This window comes from Camelus bactrianus, chromosome 36, assembly GCF_048773025.1.
Source record: "Camelus bactrianus isolate YW-2024 breed Bactrian camel chromosome 36, ASM4877302v1, whole genome shotgun sequence".
Taxonomy (NCBI): Eukaryota; Metazoa; Chordata; class Mammalia; order Artiodactyla; family Camelidae; genus Camelus; species Camelus bactrianus.
This window is the reverse complement of record NC_133574.1, coordinates 6839217-6848483: the sequence shown is the minus strand read 5'-3', so window position 1 is coordinate 6848483 and position 9267 is coordinate 6839217.

Below are 9267 nucleotides of genomic sequence, written 5' to 3'. Positions count from 1 at the left end.
ACTAGGAATCAGACTGAGAATCCAGAGTAAAAGTTTCTCCTGCAACCCGTTCCCTTGGTGCTAGATGAACGAACGTCTCTCCACATGCTCAGTTCTGAGAGATAAGTGTGTGTGAAAGCCGTCCTTCACCTAGCTTGTTGGGAACAAAAAGTTTCTTTTCACTTGCAAACTCCACTCCATACATATATATGGGGAGGTACTAGCTCCAACTCGGTTTTTCAGTGAAAACTGCAGGAACTTCAAACCGGCACTAGGAAACAGACTGAGAAACCAGAGTAAAAGTTTCTCCTACAACCCGTTCCCTTGGTGCTAGATGAACGAACGTCTCTCCACATGCTCAGTTCTGAGAGATAAGTGTGTGTGAAAGCCGTCCTTCAACTAGCTTGTTGAGAACACAAAGTTTCTATTCAGTAGCAAAATCCACTCCATACATATATATGAGGAAGTACTAGCACCAACTATGTTTTACAGTGAAAATTGCATGAAATTCAAAACGGCACTAAGAAACAGACTGAGAGACCAGAGTAAAAGTTTCCCCTGCAACAAGTTCCCTTGATGCTTGATGAACGAACGTCTCTCCACATGCTCAGTTCTGAGAGATAATTGTGTGTGGAAGCCGTCCTTCACCAAGCTTGTTGGGAACACAAAGTTTCTTTTCAGATGCAAACTCCACTCGATACATATATATGGGGAGGTACTAGCTCCAACTCGGCTTTACTGTGAAAACTGCAGGAACTTCAAACCGGCACTGGGAAACAGACTGAGAAACCAGAGTAAAAGTTTCCCTGCAACCAGATCCCTTGGTGCTAGATGAACGAACGTCTCTCCACATGCTCAGTTCTGAGAGATAAGTGTGTGTGAAAGCCGTCCTTCACCAAGCTTGTTGGGAACACAAAGTTTCTTTTCAGATGCAAACTCGAATCGATACATATATACGGGGAGGTACTAGCTCCAACTCGGCTTTACTGTGAAAACTGCAGGAACTTCAAACCGGCACTGGGAAACAGACTGAGAAACCAGAGTAAAAGTTTCACCTGCAACCCGTTCCCTTGGTGCTAGATGAACGAACGTCTCTCCACATGCTCAGTTCTGAGAGATAAGTGTGTGTAAAAGACGTCCTTCATCTAGCTTGTTGGAAACACAAAGTTTCTTTTCAGTTGCAAACTCCACTCCATACATATATATGGGGAGGTACTAGCTCCAACTCGGTTTTACAGTGAAAAATGAAGGAACTTCAAAACGGCACTGGGAAAGAGACTGAGAAACCAGAGTAAAAGTTTCCCCTGCAACCCGTTCCCTTGGTGCTAGATGAACGAACGTCTCTCCACATGATCAGTTTTGAGAGATAAGTGTGTGTAAAAGCCGTCCTTCACCTAGCTTGTTGGGAACACAAAGTTTCTTTTCAGATGCAAACTCCACTCCATACATATATATGGGAAGGTACTAGCTCCAACTCTTCTTTACTGTGAAAACTGAAGGAAGTTCAAACCGGCACTGGGAAACAGACTGAGAAACCAGAGTAAAAGTTTCCCCTGCAACCCGTTCCCTTGGCGCTAGATGAACGAAAGTCTCTCCACATGCTCAGTTCTGAGAGATAATTGTGTTTCAAAGCCGTACTTCACCTAGCTTGTTGGGAACACAAGGTTACTTTTCAGTTGCAAACTCCACTCCTTACATATATAGGGGAGGTACTAGCTCCTACTCGGTTTACAGTGAAAACTGCAGGAACTTCAAACCGGCACTAGGAAACAGACTGAGAAACCAGAGTAAAAGTTTCTCCTGCAAACCGTTCCCTTGGTGCTAGATGAACGAACGTCTCTCCACATGCACAGTTCAGAGAGATAAGTGTGTGTGAAAGCCGTCTTTCACCTAGCTTGTTGGGAACACAAAGTTTCTTTTCACTTGCAAATTCTACTCCATACATATATATGGGGAAGTACTAGCTCCAAATCCGTTTTTCAGTGAAAACTGCAGGAACATCAAACCGGCACTAGGAAACAGACTGAGGAACGAGTGTAAAAGTTTCTCCTGCAACCCGTTCCCTTGGTGCTAGATGAACGAACGTCTCTCCACATGCTCAGTTCTGAGAGATAAGTGTGTGTGAAAGCCGTCCTTCACCTAGCTTGTTGGGAACACAAAGTTTCTATTCAGTAGCAAAATCCACTCCATACATATATATGGGGAAGTACTAGCACCAACTAAAGTTTACAGTGAAAATTGCATGAAATTCCAAACGGCACTAGGAAACAGACTGAGAGACCAGAGTAAAAGTTTCCCCTAAAACACGTTCCCTTGATGCTTGATGAACGAACGTCTCTCCACATGCTCAGTTCTGAGAGATAAGTGTGTGTGGAAGCTGTCCTTCACCAAGCTTGTAGGGAACACAAAGTTTCTTTTCAGATGCAAACTCCACTCCATACATATATATGGGGAGGTACTAGCTCCAACTCGGCTTTACTGTGAAAACTGCAGGAACTTCAAACCGGCACTGGGAAACAGACAGAGAAACCACAGTAAAAGTTTCCCTGCAACCCGTTCCCTTGGAGCTAGATGAACGAAAGTCTCTCCACATGCTCAGTTCTGAGAGGTAAGTGTGTGTAAAAGCCGTACTTCAAATAGCTTTTTGGGAACACAAAGTTTCTTTTCAGTTGCAAACTCCACTCCATACATATATAGGGGAGGTACTAGATCCTATTCGGTTTTACAGTGAAAACTGCAGGAACTTCAAACCGGCACTAGGAAACAGACTGAGAAACCAGAGTAAAAGTTTCTCCTGCAACCCGTTTCCTTGGTGCTAGATGAACGAAAGTCTCTCCACATGCTCAGTTCTGAGAGATAAATGTGTGTGAAAGCCGTCCTTCACTTAGCTTGTTGGGAACACAAAGTTTCTTTTCACTTGCAAACTCCACTCCATACATATATATGGGGATGTACTAGCTCCAACTCGGTTTTTCAGTGAAAACTGCAGGAACTTCAAACCTGCACTAGGAAACAGACTGAGAAACCAGAGTAAAAGTTTCTCCTGCAACCCGTTCCATTGGTGCTAGATGAACGAACGTCTATCCACATGCTCAGTTCTGAGAGATAAGTGTGTGTGAAAGCCGTCCTTTAACTAGCTTGTTGGGAACACAAAGATTCTAACAGTAGCAAACTCCACTCCATACATATATATGGGGAAGTACTAGCACCAACTATGTTTTACAGTGAAAATTGCATGAAATTCAAAACGGCACTAGGAAACAGACTGAGAGACCAGAGTAAAAGTTTCCCCTGCAACCCGTTCCCTTAGTGCTATATGAACGAACGTCTCTACACATGCTCAGTTCTGAGAGTGATGTGTGTGTGAAAGCCGTCCTTCACCTAGCTTGTTGGGAACACGAAGTTTCTTTTCAGTTGCAAACTCCACTCCATACGTATGTATGGGGAGATACAAGCCCCAACTCGGCTTTACTTTGAAATCTGCAGGAACTTCAAACCGGCACTAGGAAACAGACTGAGAAACCAGAGTAAATGTTTCACCTGCAACGCGTTCCCTTGGTGCTAGATGAAAGAACGTCTCTCCACATGCTCAGTTCTATGAGATAAGTGTGTGTGAAAGCCGTCCTTCACCTATCTTGTTGGGAACAAAAAGTTTCTTTTCAGTTGCAAATTCCACTCCATATATATATATGGGTAGGTACTAGCTCCAACTCGGTTTTACAGTTAAAACTGCAGGAACTTCAAACCGGCACTAGGAAACAGACTGAGAAACCAGAGTAAAAGTTTCTCCTGCAACCCGTTCACTTGTTGCTAGATGAACGAACGTCTCTCCACATGCTCAGTTCTGAGAGATATGTGTGTGTAAAAGCCGTCCTTCAACTAGTTTCTTGAAACACAAAGTTTCTTTTCAGTTGCAAACTCCAATCCATACATATATATGGGGAGGTACTAGCCCCAAATCGGTTATACATTGAAAACTGAAGGAACTTCAAACCGGCACTTGGAAACAGTCTGAGAAACCAGAGTAAAATTTTTCCCTGCAACCCGTTCCCTTGGTGCTAGATGAACGAACGTCTCTCCACATGCTCAGTTCTGAGAGATAAGTGTGTGTGAAAGCCGTCCTTCACCTAGTTTGTTGGGAACACAAATTTCTTTTCAGTTGCATACTCCCCTCCATACATATATATATGGGGAGGTACTAGCTCCAACTCTGTTTTACAGTGAAAACTGCAGGAACTTCAAACCGGCACTGGGAAACAGACTGAGAAACCAGAGTAAAAGTATTTCCTGCAACTCGTTCCGTTGGTGCTAGATGAACAAACGTCTCTCCACATGCTCAGTTCTGAGAGATAAGTGTGTGTAAAAGCCGTCCTTCAACTAGCTTCTTGGAAACACATAGATTCTTTTCAATTGCAAACTCCAATCCATACATATATATGGGGAGGTACTAGCCCCAACTCGGTTATTCAGTGAAAACTGAAGGAACTTCAAACCGGCACTGGGAAATAGACTGAGATACCAGAGTAAAAGTTTCCCCTGCAACCCGTTTCCTTGGTGCTAGATGAACGAACGTCTCTCCACATGCTCAGTTCTGAGAGATAATTGTGTGTGAAAGCCGTCCTTCACCTAGCTTGTTGGGAACACAAAGTTTCTTTTGAGTTGCAAACTCCCCTCCATACATATATATATGGGGACGTACTAGCTCCAACTCGGTTTTACAGTGAAAAGTGCAGGAACTTCAAACCGGCACTAGGAAACAGACTGAGAAACCAGAGTAAAAGTTTCCCCTGCAACCCGTTCCCTTAGTGCTAGATGAACGAACGTCTCTCCACATGCTCAGTTCTGAGAAATATGTGTGTGTGAAAGCCGTCCTTCACCTAGGTTATTGAGAACACAAAATTTCTTTTCAGTTGCAAACTCCCCTCCATACATATATATATGGGGAGTTACTAGCTCCAACTCGGTTTTACAGTGAAAAATGCAGGAATTTCAAACCGGCACTAGGAAACAGACTGAGAAACCAGAGTAAAAGTTTCTTCTGCCACCCGTTCCGTTGGTGCTAGATGAGCAAACGTCTCTCCACATGCTCAGTTCTGAGAGATAAGTGTGTGTGAAAGCCGTTCTTCACCTAGTTTGTTGGGAACACAAATTTCTTTTCAGTTGCAAACTTCCCTCCATACATATATATATGGGGAGGTACTAGCTCCAACTCGGTTTTACAGTGAAAACTGCAGGAACTTCAAACCGGCACTAGGAAACAGACTGAGAAACCAGAGTAAAAGTTTCTCCTGCAACCCGTTCCGTTGGTGCTAGATGAACAAACGGCTCTCCACAAGCTCAGTTCTGAGAGATAAGTGTGTGTAAAAGCCGTCCTTCACCTAGCTTCTTGGAAACACATAGTTTCTTTTCAGTTGCAAACTCCAATCCATACATATATATGGGGAGGTACTAGCTCCAACTCGGTTATACACTGAAAACTGAAGGAACTTCAAACCGGCCCTGGGAAACAGACTGAGAAACCAGAGTAAAAGTTTCACCTGCAACCCGTTCCCTTGGTGCTAGATGAAAGAACGTCTCTCCACATGCTCAGTTCTATGAGATAAGTGTGTGTGAAAGCCTTCCTTCACCTATCTTGTTGGGAACACAAAGTTTCTTTTCAATTGCAAACTCCACTCCATACATATATATGGGGAGGTAATTGCTCCAACTCGGTTTTACAGTGAAAACTGAAGGAACTTCAAACCGGCACTAGGAAACAGACTGAGAAACCAGAGTAAAATTTTCTCCTGCAACCCGTTCCCTTTGTGCTAGATGAACGAACGTCTCTCCACATGCTCCATTCTGAGAAATTATTGTGTGTAAATGCCGTCCTTCAACTAGCTTGTTGGGAACACAAATTTTCTTTTCAGATGCAAACTCCACTGCATACATATATATGGGGAGGTACTAGCCCCAACTCGGCTTTAGTGTGAAAACTGCAGGAACTTCAAAACGGCACTAGGTATCAGACTGAGAAACCAGAGTAAAAGTTTCCCCTGCAACCCGTTCCCTTGGTGCTAGATGAACGAACGTCTCTCCACATGCTCAGTTCTGAGAGATATGTGTGTGTAAAAGCCGTCCTTCAACTAGTTTCTTGGAAACACAAAGTTTCTTTTCAGTTGCAAACTCCAATCCATACATATATATGGGGAGGTACTAGCTCCAACTCGGTTATACAGTGAAAACTGAAGGAACTTCAAACCGGCACTTGGAAACAGTCTGAGAAGCCAGAGTAAAATTTTTCCCTGCAACCCGTTCCCTTGGTGCTAGATGAACGAACGTCTCTCCACATGCTCAGTTCTGAGAGATAAGTGTGTGTGAAAGCCGTCCTTCACCTAGTTTGTTGGGAAAACAAATTTCTTTCCAGTTGCATACTCCCCTCCATACATATATATATGGGGAGGTACTAGCTCCAACTCTGTTTTACAGTGAAAACTGCAGGAACTTCAAACCGGCACTGGGAAACAGACTGAGAAACCAGAGTAAAAGTATTTCCTGCAACTCGTTCCGTTGGTGCTAGATGAACAAACGTCTCTCCACATGCTCAGTTCTGAGAGATAAGTGTGTGTAAAAGCCGTCCTTCAACTAGCTTCTTGGAAACACATAGATTCTTTTCAGTTGCAAACTCCAATCCATACATATATATGGGGAGGTACTAGCCCCAACTCGGTTATTCAGTGAAAACTGAAGGAACTTCAAACCGGCACTGGGAAACAGACTGAGATACCAGAGTAAAAGTTTCCCCTGCAACCCGTTTCCTTGGTGCTAGATGAACGAACGTCTCTCCACATGCTCAGTTCTGAGAGATAATTGTGTGTGAAAGCCGTCCTTCACCTAGCTTGTTGGGAACACAAAGTTTCTTTTGAGTTGCAAACTCCCCTCCATACATATATATATGGGGACGTACTAGCTCCAACTCGGTTTTACAGTGAAAAGTGCAGGAACTTCAAACCGGCACTAGGAAACAGACTGAGAAACCAGAGTAAAAGTTTCCCCTGCAACCCGTTCCCTTAGTGCTAGATGAACGAACGTCTCTCCACATGCTCAGTTCTGAGAGATATGTGTGTGTGAAAGCCGTCCTTCACCTAGGTTATTGAGAACACAAAATTTCTTTTCAGGTGCAAACTCCCCTCCATACATATATATATGGGGAGTTACTAGCTCCAACTCGGTTTTACAGTGAAAAATGCAGGAATTTCAAACCGGCACTAGGAAACAGACTGAGAAACCAGAGTAAAAGTTTCTTCTGCCACCCGTTCCGTTGGTGCTAGATGAGCAAACGTCTCTCCACATGCTCAGTTCTGAGAGATAAGTGTGTGTGAAAGCCGTTCTTCACCTAGTTTGTTGGGAACACAAATATCTTTTCAGTTGCAAACTTCCCTCCATACATATATATATGGGGAGGTACTAGCTCCAACTCGGTTTTACAGTGAAAACTGCAGGAACTTCAAACCGGCACTAGGAAACAGACTGAGAAACCAGAGTAAAAGTTTCTCCTGCAACCCGTTCCGTTGGTGCTAGATGAACAAACGGCTCTCCACAAGCTCAGTTCTGAGAGATAAGTGTGTGTAAAAGCCGTCCTTCACCTAGCTTCTTGGAAACACATAGTTTCTTTTCAGTTGCAAACTCCAATCCATACATATATATGGGGAGGTACTAGCTCCAACTCGGTTATACACTGAAAACTGAAGGAACTTCAAACCGGCCCTGGGAAACAGACTGAGAAACCAGAGTAAAAGTTTCACCTGCAACCCGTTCCCTTGGTGCTAGATGAAAGAACGTCTCTCCACATGCTCAGTTCTATGAGATAAGTGTGTGTGAAAGCCTTCCTTCACCTATCTTGTTGGGAACACAAAGTTTCTTTTCAATTGCAAACTCCACTCCATACATATATATGGGGAGGTAATTGCTCCAACTCGGTTTTACAGTGAAAACTGAAGGAACTTCAAACCGGCACTAGGAAACAGACTGAGAAACCAGAGTAAAATTTTCTCCTGCAACCCGTTCCCTTTGTGCTAGATGAACGAACGTCTCTCCACATGCTCCATTCTGAGAAATTATTGTGTGTAAATGCCGTCCTTCAACTAGCTTGTTGGGAACACAAATTTTCTTTTCAGGTGCAAACTCCACTGCATACATATATATGGGGAGGTACTAGCCCCAACTCGGCTTTAGTGTGAAAACTGCAGGAACTTCAAAACGGCACTAGGTATCAGACTGAGAAACCAGAGTAAAAGTTTCCCCTGCAACCCGTTCCCTTGGTGCTACAAGAACGAACCTCTCTCCACATGCTCAGTTCTGAGAGATAAGTGTGTGTAAAATCCGTCCTACACCTAGCTTCTTGGAAACACATAGATTCTTTTCAGTTGCAAACTCCAATCCATACATATATATGGGAAGGTACTAGCTCCAACTCGGTTATACAGTGAAAACTGAAGGAACTTCAAACCGGCACTGGGAAACAGACTGAGATACCAGAGTAAAAGTTTCCCTGCAACCCGTTCCCTTGGTGCTAGATGAACGAACGTCTCTCCACATGCTCAGTTCTGAGAGATAAGTGTGTGTGAAAGCCGTCCTTCACCTAGCTTGTTGGGAACACAAAGTTTCTTTTCAGTTGCAAACTCCCTTCCATACATATATATATGGGGAGGTACTAGCTCCAACTCGGTTTTACAGTGAAAAGTGCAGGAACTTCAAACCGGCACTAGGAAACAGACTGAGAAACCAGAGTAAAAGTTTCTCTGCAACCCATTCCGTTGGTGCTAGATGAACAAATGTCTCTCCACATGCTCAGTTCTGAGAGATAAGTGTGTGTAAAAGCCGTCCTTCACCTAGCTTGTTGGGAACACAAAGTTTCTTTCAGTTGCAAACTCCAATCCATACATATATATGGGGAGGTACTAGCTCCAACTCGGTTTTACAGTGAAAACTGCAGGATCTTCAAACCGGCACTGGGAAACAGACTGAGAAACCAGAGTAAATGTTTCCCCTGCAACCCGTTCATTTGGTTCTAGATGAACGAAAGTCTCTCCACGTGCTCAGTTCTGAGAGATAATTGTGTGTGAAAGCCGTCCTTCACCTAGCTTGTTGGGAACACAAAGTTTCTTTTCAGTTGCAAACTCCCATCCATACATACATATATGGGGAGGTACTAGCTCCAACTCGGTTTTACAGTGAAAACTGCAGGAACTTCAAACCGGCACTAGGAAACAGACTGAGAAACCAGAGTAAAAGTTTCTCCTGCAACCC